The sequence below is a fragment of the Phyllobates terribilis genome, unplaced genomic scaffold, assembly GCF_046119375.1.
Source record: "Phyllobates terribilis strain yellow unplaced genomic scaffold, ASM4611937v1 Scaffold_1__5_contigs__length_1240528914, whole genome shotgun sequence".
NCBI classification, from domain to species: domain Eukaryota; kingdom Metazoa; phylum Chordata; class Amphibia; order Anura; family Dendrobatidae; genus Phyllobates; species Phyllobates terribilis.
In genome coordinates, this window is record NW_027362761.1 from 324384496 (window position 1) to 324393851 (window position 9356).

The window sequence follows — 9356 nt, forward strand, 5'->3', positions numbered from 1 at the left end:
CCTCTTAGCTTTGTCATGGCTAGGAGGAAATGGTCTTTTACTTTTCCACATCTGAGGGACCGAGGGCTGGCTGTTGTGCTTAGACGGGGTTGAGTAGGGTGTCCCCGGCAAACGGCCGGTCTGTGAGGAAGATGCAGGCGGACATGTTAGGTTGCCTTGATCCAAAGGTGGTGCTCTCGATGTCGGAGAGTGCTCAACACCAGCTGGTGTTTCCACTTTCAAATGAAATGATGACCTGCCGATCACACTGGCTGTTGCGGGTAAAGAGGTGGCAGGTCTGCGTCCAAAAACATGTGTGACTGCTGTCCCCCCAGTCACAGAGGATGAAGAGGCTGCGGATGCACAAGATGGGGCAGACGGTGGTTGGCCCGGCCCGCTAGGCCGCATTGTAGCACAGTGAGCTTCCCACTGCAACTTATGCTTCATATCCATGTGACGGTACATGCATGAAGTACTCAAACTATGGATTTTTTGGCCTCTACTTAGCTTTTGGTGACAAATATTACAGATAACACGAGTTGGGTCATCCTTATCGATCTGAAAAAATGCCCAGGCTATGCAAGGCTTAGAGCCCATGCGATCTGAAGAGCCACTACGACTTGTGGTCAGAGGCAGAGTTGTGGTTGAGGATGCCGTTGTTGACGTGCTTCCAGTACTCTGTCTCTATCCAGGAAGGCGCAACTTAACCTCATCGTCAATAGCCTCTGTGACGCCCCACTGCGCTTGGTATCACAGATCCTAGAAGAGTGCATTGATGGAATCCTCCACAAGAGGCCCCCATAAACATTCACACATCTCCACCTTCCACCTCAGACCAGCAGAGGGAGCCTGTTAGGGATTTAAATAGGGAAGGTGGAGCTAGGCAGTTCAGTTCCTCTGAAGAGTTCCTGCAGTAGAGAAGCCTAAGAGAGGTCAGTCTGCAGTGGAGCTCAGTCTAGTCTAGAGAACTCAGTTAATAGTTCAGCAGTGGAGCACGAGGCTCCTGCTAGCTAGATTCAGGGAGCCCAGATAGAGCTTAAGGTGTGCCGGCGCCATAAGATCGGTGAAGCGCGGCAAGCTGCCGTTAGTGTGTATAGCCTAGTGAGGGCCCGAGTAGGCCGAAGGCGAGTGGCGAGTTAGTACATAAGGGGCAGAGGAGCTTAACTAGCTCACCCTGAAGCATTTACCGGACAACGGACCCGAGCTTACCGGAATCTCTATGACCCAGTAAGGCATAACCGGAATCCCTGGAGAACTACAAGTCCCAGGATCGCTAAGGTTCTGATACGTAACAGAGCCAGGAAATGCTTAGGCCCCGCATACTGGGAGCGTGAACTCCAAGAGAAGGCTCTACCACAAGGTCAGCCAGCGCAGGACAGAGACAAAGTTAGGCCTAGCTCCAGGCAGGTCAGAAACTTACTAGGCTGAGGCAAGAAACAGGAGTCCCTACACCCGCTCATTGGGGAGGATCCTGATATGCACCCTTCACCCTACAGTGCTCCGGGATGTGCCTGAATTTCCACCAGTAAAAGGTACTGAAGTGACTACCGTGTCCGTTCCCGTTCTTGCTCTGACCCAGCTGGGTCTCGCCTGTCCTGCATTCCCCCTGCATACGCTGCCCTGAGACCTAGCTCCACCTGTGGGGAGCTATACCATCGAGCTGCCTTATCACCGGCCTCAGTGAACTGCTGCAGCGCTGGTGCTTCTCACCAGATACCACAGGTGGCGTCACGAACTCTTATAAAATTAACAATTATCCACCCTTTTAAAGAGTGACCCCAGGGTATGGGCCAGGGAGCCGACCACCGCGACATCCCCAAGGACAGGCAAAGGCCCGGGTACCGAGTCATCCCCATCCCCTGGGCTAGTCACATCCTCCTCCACCTCCTCTGCTGACCTCATCGACTGGCTGACTGTGGGTTGACAGTAAGTGGGATCTCCAACCTCGTCATCATCACCCTGTGTGTTCTCACACCCGTCGTCCTCAGAGCCAACCTCTTCCTGCCCTGACCGAAAAGTCAAGTTGTCGCTCCAATCAGGTATTTGAGTCTCATCATTGACTTCATCATTGTCTCCACCAGCAGGAGTTACAGTTTGGGAATGAGGGTCTACATTATGGTCAGAACCTTCTGCGCCTGGTCCTGGATCCAACTCATAAAGATTCTGGGCATCAGTGCAGATCATTTCCTCGTCTGGATTAACAGAAGCTCTGGAGCAGACCTCCGTTTCCCAGGCTATAGTATGAGTAAACAGCTGTGCAGACTCAACCATCTGTGTTACCCCATACTCAGACGGGCAGCTGGAGACTTGGGAGCTGTGAGGAAGCAAGTGCGATTGGGGTGACACCTCTGAGGACTGGAGTATTTGTGATGTTGAAGTTGAGGTGGAGGAGAGCCCACTTGAAGGAGCACTTGATATCCGTTGAAGCACCTGTTGGCTGGAAGATGATCTTTCTTCTGCAGATGTTACTTCACCCCCCCCCCCCACCGTGGGGGGGCTCGACCCACCAGCGGACAGGCGCCAGTATTGGGAGAGGGGGGCTGGCCGTCAGGGTCCACCGCGGCTCTGGCACAAGCCCGGCGACACGGAGGTCGCACGGGCAGGAACTGACTGGCCGTGTCGGCTTCGCACTTTTTTGGTTTTACAAGGGCATGACATGCCTATATCTGTGTCTCCCCCTCCTTTTACTCCTCCACCTCTTTTCTTTTCACATGACTATATGTACTTGTCTCTTTTCCATGTGTTAGTTGTGTCTTCTGAGCAGTTTGTCAGCTTTTGGACACCTTTTGAAGTGTTTTCTATGTGTTTTTGTTTGCTTGCCATTGGTTTTAACGGTGTTCGACGAACAGTTCGGCGAACATACGGGTGTTCGATGAACCGAACTCGAACACTATGGGGGTGGCTCAACACTAGTAATGGTCCACAATCGTGAGGGCATAGACGTAGCCGGACCGGCTTGGAGCCAACTTCACATGGTCCAGAGCTACTAGCTCAAGAGGCTGTCTGGTGACGATGGGCCTCAAGGGTGTCTTCTGGCTGGTACGGTCCTTCCTTCTGAGGTGGCATGGGCCGCAGTCCCTGCTCCACTTCTCTATGGCCCCTCTCATACCGATCCAGTAGAACCGCTCTCTCAGTAGGAACTTCAGTTTCTTCCACCCGAAGTGTCCCGCTCTGTCATGGTAGGCCTCCAGGACCATCGCTGCATCTCGCCTTGGGACCACTATCTGCCAGGTCAGCTCGTGCGTCTGGTGGTTGACAAGCCTTCTGCACAGCTTAGCCTCGCAGAGGAATAGCCTGCTTTTCTCCTTCCATATCTGCTTGGCTTCCTCTGGAGCGTCCGGGCCAGGGCTAGCGTCTGCCTGGGTTAACAGGTCTTTCACCAGGCGTATTGCAGGGTCACTATCTTGCGTTTCGGCCCAGCCGTGGTGGGGTAAGGGGTTGAACATGACGGTGGTTAGGTCTTTGTCTCTTACCCAGTGAGAATACGGAGTGGCCCCATACCGGTGGAACGCAGGGAGCTCTACTTCCTCCAGCTCTTCCGAGTGGGGCATTCTTGATATGGCGTCTGCGTTGGCGTTGGTTCTGCCTGCCCGGTACTTGATTGTGAAGTCATAATTGGATAGCCGGGCCATCCACCGCTGTTCTAGGGCACCTAGTCTTGCATTGTCCTGGTGTGTCAGCGGGTTGTTGTCCGTGTATACAGTGAACTTTGCAGAGGCCAGGTAATGCTTAAACCGTTCTGTGACGGGCAACACCACTGCCAAGAGTTCTAGCTTGAAGGAGCTGTAATTTTCCGGGTTTCTCTCGGTGGGCCTCAGCTTCCAGCTGGCGTACGCGATCACCCTTTCTCTGCCCTGTTGGTTTTGTGACAGTACGGCTCCCAGCCCCACATTACTGGCGTCGGTGTGGAGGATAAAAGGCTGGCCATAATCGGGGTAGGCCAGGATCTCATCCCCCGTGAGGGCCATCTTCAACTGACGGAAGGACTCCTCTTCCGGCTTGTCCCACTTGAAGTGTGGCTTTTGACTTCTGGATTTAGACTGACCTATCAGGAGGTCCTGCATTGGAGCCGCCATCTTTGTGAACCCGGGGATGAACCTTCGGTAGTAGCCTACCAAGCCGAGTAACTGCCTCACTTCTTTGATGCTAGAGGGGCTTGGCCAGCTCTTGATGGCTGTAACCTTGTCGGGGTCGGGGGCTACTCCCTCTACACTCACCACGTGTCCTAGGTACTGGACCTTCGGTTTCAACAGGTGACACTTTGAGGGTTTCACCTTCAGGCCATAGCCTGCCAGGGCTTCGAACACCTCGGCCAGGTGCTTTAGATGGTCCTCGTAAGTCTTCGAATAGACAATCACGTCGTCCAGGTAAAGTAGGACCATCTCGAAGTTTCGGTGCCCTAGACAGCATTCCATCAGCCTCTGGAAGGTCCCTGGTGTGTTGCAGAGCCCGAAGGGCATACAGTCGAATTCGCTCAATCCCATCGGGGTGGTGAAGGCGGTCTTTTCCTTGTCAGCCTCTGCCACAGGAACATGCCAGTACCCGCTAGTAAGGTCCAAAGTAGAGAAGAAGTTAGCTGATTTTAGGGCTGCTAAAGACTCCTCTATCCTTGGTAACGGGTAAGCGTCTTTATGGGTGATACGATTGATTTGTCTATAGTCCACGCACATTCTCATGGTACCGTCTTTCTTTTTTACCAGAACCAAGGGGGCTGCCCAGGGGCTACAGCTATCTCTAATGACCCCAGCTTCTTTCATTTCTCTCAGCATGCCCTTTGCGTTCTGATAATGTGCAGGGGGTACAGGTCTGTGTCTCTCTTTTATTGGTGAGTTGCTCCCCGTGGGGATGTGGTGTTCTACTCCCTTTACTCGGCCGAAGTCTAGCGGGTGCTTACTAAAAATTCTCTCGTACTCCTGAACCACCCGGTAGACTCCTTGTTTTTGGTGCAGGGGGGTAGAGTCAGCACCCACATGGAGTTTCTGGCACCAGTCCTCCTTGTGTTTCTGGGAGCCATTACCCTCCACCGGGGAAGATGGAGGCAAGGGTTCCACGACCCTGATAGCCTTGTCTTCGACGGCAAACAATTTGGCTAGTGTAGCGTACCGGGGTAAGTGTACTTCCCTTTCCCCAATGTTTAAGATCCGGACGGGCACACTTCCATGGCGGACATCAACCACCCCCCCTTGCAGGTGGGCCTGCTGTCTGAGTACACGGGTTCTACGATGGTTTGGTAGTCTCTCCCTCTTAACCTGAATGCAGTCCGACACCAGATCATCATTTCACTTTTGGGAGGCATGGCAATGGGGAACGGGTCGCTCATCCTCACGCTACCGATCTCACCACCAGACAGTTCTACCTGTTGCCGTGTCATCAGGGCTCTTATCTCTTTCTGGAGGACCCTCTGTTGGCTAGAGCTTGCATTCATCACCACCTGCTGCAAAATCACAATTACTTCTGAAAGACAGTTTTCAATCACATTAGTACCCAAGGTTATTTTAGGGTGGTAGTCACTTGGGACCCGGTGTTCAGCAGTGCACTCATGGGGATACCGTCCAGCACTATGGGTAAGACCGGGCGTCCCACCCACGTACTTATCACGCCAATTAGACGGGCCTGATGATCTTATGCCTGGGGGTTGGCCCTCTGCCCCAGGTCGGACCCATTTAAAGTACAGTACCTTGCTATGTGTCCTGGCTGGCTGCAAAGGCGGCAAATCGGCTGTCCATCCTCAGTGTAACGGTCGGCGGGCCTCCCTCTGAATGATGGGATCCCCCTTAGTTGACGCCACGGGACATCCTCCAGACTGGAAGCCAGCTTGATTGGTCTTGACGGTTCCACCTGCAACGACTGTACGGTCCTGGTCAATGCGGCCACTCTCTTTGTTAGTTCTTGGACCTGATGGTGCAGGTTTGCGGGCTGGGATGGATTTAGGGCCTGAGCATCAGCCCCCACAAGGTCTGCAGGGTAGGGCGCTGCCTCCTGGTGGTAAGTGATGGCAGGGCGCCGGGGAACTACAGCGCCACTTGGTGCAGGTTCTCGGAGCACCTGGATGGCCCTATCCTTGAACTGCGCAAAAGTCAAATCGGGGTTCTGTAGGGCCATGAGGCGCAGCTGGGTTCTGTGGGCGCTGGATAGCAGACCTTCTATGAACTGGTCAGTCAACAGTTTATCGTTGTCCTGCACGCTGCCAGGGTCAGCTTGTTTAATTGCTCCCAGAGCTTCTTGCAGGTTCAAGGCATAGTCTCTGATACTATCTTGGGCTTGCTGCTTGCAGCCATAGAACCGCATTTTGATTTCTGCTGAGGTACGGGTATCAAAGGTACTCCGCAGCCGGGTCAGAATGTCCTTTACAGTCCTTTTCTCCTCCTCTGACCATGATTTCACTTCCTGCTGGGCTGCACCGGTTAGCTGCCCCGTCAGAATGCTCACTTTCTGTTCTTCTGTCAGGAGATAAACTTTAAATAAACTGTGCAGTCTTTCCTTAAAGTCAGTTAATGTATGGGATTCCCCTGAGTATTGGGGCAGCCAGGCTGCTCCGGGGATGTAGGGCATGGAGAACGGCATCACCGCTGTTGCAGCCACGCTGGTGGTAGAAGGTCCCTCCGCGTCCGTCATCTTCCTCCCCCCTAGTTAACCGTGGCCTACCTTCCGACGATCCTCTTCTGTAGGCCGCGGCTCCGCTGGTGCTGCTCAGGGCGAGGACCTTGTGTTGCGTCCTGGTGACGTCAGCGTCGCTCTCTCTCCTTCCAGGACCTTGCGCAGCGTCGATGCATAGGGCGGGGCTTCAGGTCTCGCTCGGTTTGGACGTCTACGCCCCTCTTTTTCCCGCGCGGCGTCCCGAAGATGGCGCCCGATGGCGGGAACACGGCTGAGGATGGCGGGAAACCTCTTTTTCAGGTAAGTATGAAGTCTTTTTCAGGCACGCAATACCTGTTTGTGGCGGGTTGGTCACAATCCTGCCGAATACGCCAAAGCTGACTCGCCCCCTGGGCCGTGGGGCACCCGGAACCGGGCTTCGGTGCAATGTTGGGGGTAGTAGTGGCAACCCGATCCCGTGGCTCAGGGTGGTCAGACCAAATGCTGTGGCAGTCTATTTGTAGGGTTTTGAATGTCCGACTACGCCACCCGTGGATTGCGGTCAGGAATGACCGCCGCTGCAAGGCAGACCACTGAGGCTGATGTTGGTATGCAGCACAGGGATAGAATAACTCCCCACGGGAAGAGTGTAGCCTCAGGGCAGTGTAATAGGATGCTGGGGGTGATGGTGCAGGCCACAATAATAAGGGTTCAGAGTCTGCTTCAAACAGTCCAGGGTCTTTATTGTAGTTAGTACTAATGACCCAACAGGAGTACAGGGTAGGAATGGGCCTGGGTCTCTGAGAGCATTCGGGCGAGCCCCACTGGTCAGGGTGAGTGGGTAGGCCTACCGTTCTCTCTCGTTGCTGACTATCCCCCTTTTCATGGTGTGATAGCCCACGTCCCTGAGCTGGGCGTTTACTACGCCTGTATGGCTTGCGACTCGGGCCTTAGGTACCTGTTGCTTCTCTGTGCTGTACTGGTCCCTCTGTGTGGCGGAGCCTCCAGGCTTCTCAGGCCAAGGGACCTGAAATCCCTTGCAGGTTGGTTATCTGCTGCCGGGCTTGCAACCCTGACAGCCTCGGACCCCAGTGTCCGGTTGTGTAGTTCTCTCTCAGCCAGGACCGGCTCTCGTCGCCTCTGTCACTGGCTTGCTTTTCCTCCTCTGCCTCCCGGACTCCTCAGCTGCTCCTGACCTGTCCCTTTCCTCTGGGAACCCTTCTGGATGCTTCAGAAGTGGGTCCTGGTCTCTCTAACCCTGCCCTCAGTAACAGCTTTTATAGGGGCAGCCTGCTCCCCCCTACTGGCCTGGGACAGGAGGTGCTGCATGCTAATGGTCCCTGACCAGGGAACCTCCCTCCTGCTCTCAGACACAGCCTTTAATATTTGTGGCATCCAGGCATGGGATGACACATTTGCATTCCAAGGAATGGGGTAGGGACAACTGAACGCTGCACTGGGACAAGGATGGTGATTGTTGCAAGTCTGCAATGACAGGTGCATGGCGGGAGGCATCTTCACATGTGCCAAGGATCACTTATGATGGGCACACTTTTAGGCAGTGACCTGGGAGTCAGAGATGCTTCCAGAGGTCTTCCCCATGCTGTTCCCATGTCTTTTCAGCACTGTATGCATGTGTCTGATGATGTGTCACACACCACATGGCTGGATAAGGTTGTAAAATGTTAAAATGACATTTCCCAGTGAATGCATTTGTCTTGGTTGAAAGCAATGCAAAAGTGCAAAAAAAGCATCAAAAACGGTACATGTGAACCTTACCCAAGGTATGGAGGAGTATTTTTGTTTTTGTATATTTATTTTGCCTTCTATACAAGTCATTACCCTGGAAAGGATGTTCCTTAATAGAGATGAGCGGTGTTTGACTCGAACTGTTCGCCAATCTCAAATTCAAGCTGTTTTGGGCGGTGTTCGTGCCGTTCAGCGAAAACGAACAATTTGAAAAACATTCGGCTGTTCGAGGTTATGTTCGATAACTGATCATGCACCAAAATCATAACTGGATTTTTTCTCAGTAATGCTGAAAATTAATGTTAATACGCAGTTTGAGTGTACAGCGTGGCGGGGGGAGGGGCAGGGGATGGATCTCTGCATAAATAATGAAGATCTCCATTTTTTTTTCTTTCCCGCATTTACAGTGGGGAGGTGCAATCTGTCAGCCTATCAGCAGCGCACACAAGGAGCGAACTGCTTTTTTTCACACAAGCAAGGGCATGTGTCATTGGCAGTGTATGTCACATGTCCTTGCCCTATAAGACCCAGCCATTTTCCCCGTCGCCACCATTTTCTCACTGCTGCAGCTGCGTGTTACATGGCACCGCTGTTGCTGTGTGCGCTATACTTTCAGTGTTAATTTCAAGCCAATTTTCGCACAAATCTACAGATAGCTTGGGAGTAAGGAATAGTTGTGATTGCAGTCCTTTTAAGGACTAGGTTACATCATTTCCTACGACTTTTATCAGGCAGGTCTGTGCTCTTAAATAGATAGGTTGGGAGTAAAGACTAATTGTATTTGCAGTCCTTTTCAGGGCTAGGTTACCTCAGTTCCTATCACTTTTTGCCAGGCAGGTCTGTGCCAGTGCTGTGCAAGTTTTTTTCACAGCATTTGGCTAAATCTAGCAAAGCAAATCCTTTTTTGCCTATTGCAGAGTGTGTTAGTCAGTGGAGTAGCCTATCTGTGTTGCAAGCTACACCACCTGTGTATAGAATACAAATTTTTTTACTGCACCTAGTGAAGTAAATGCTTTTGGGCATAGCATCATTCTATTAGTCCATCTATACTG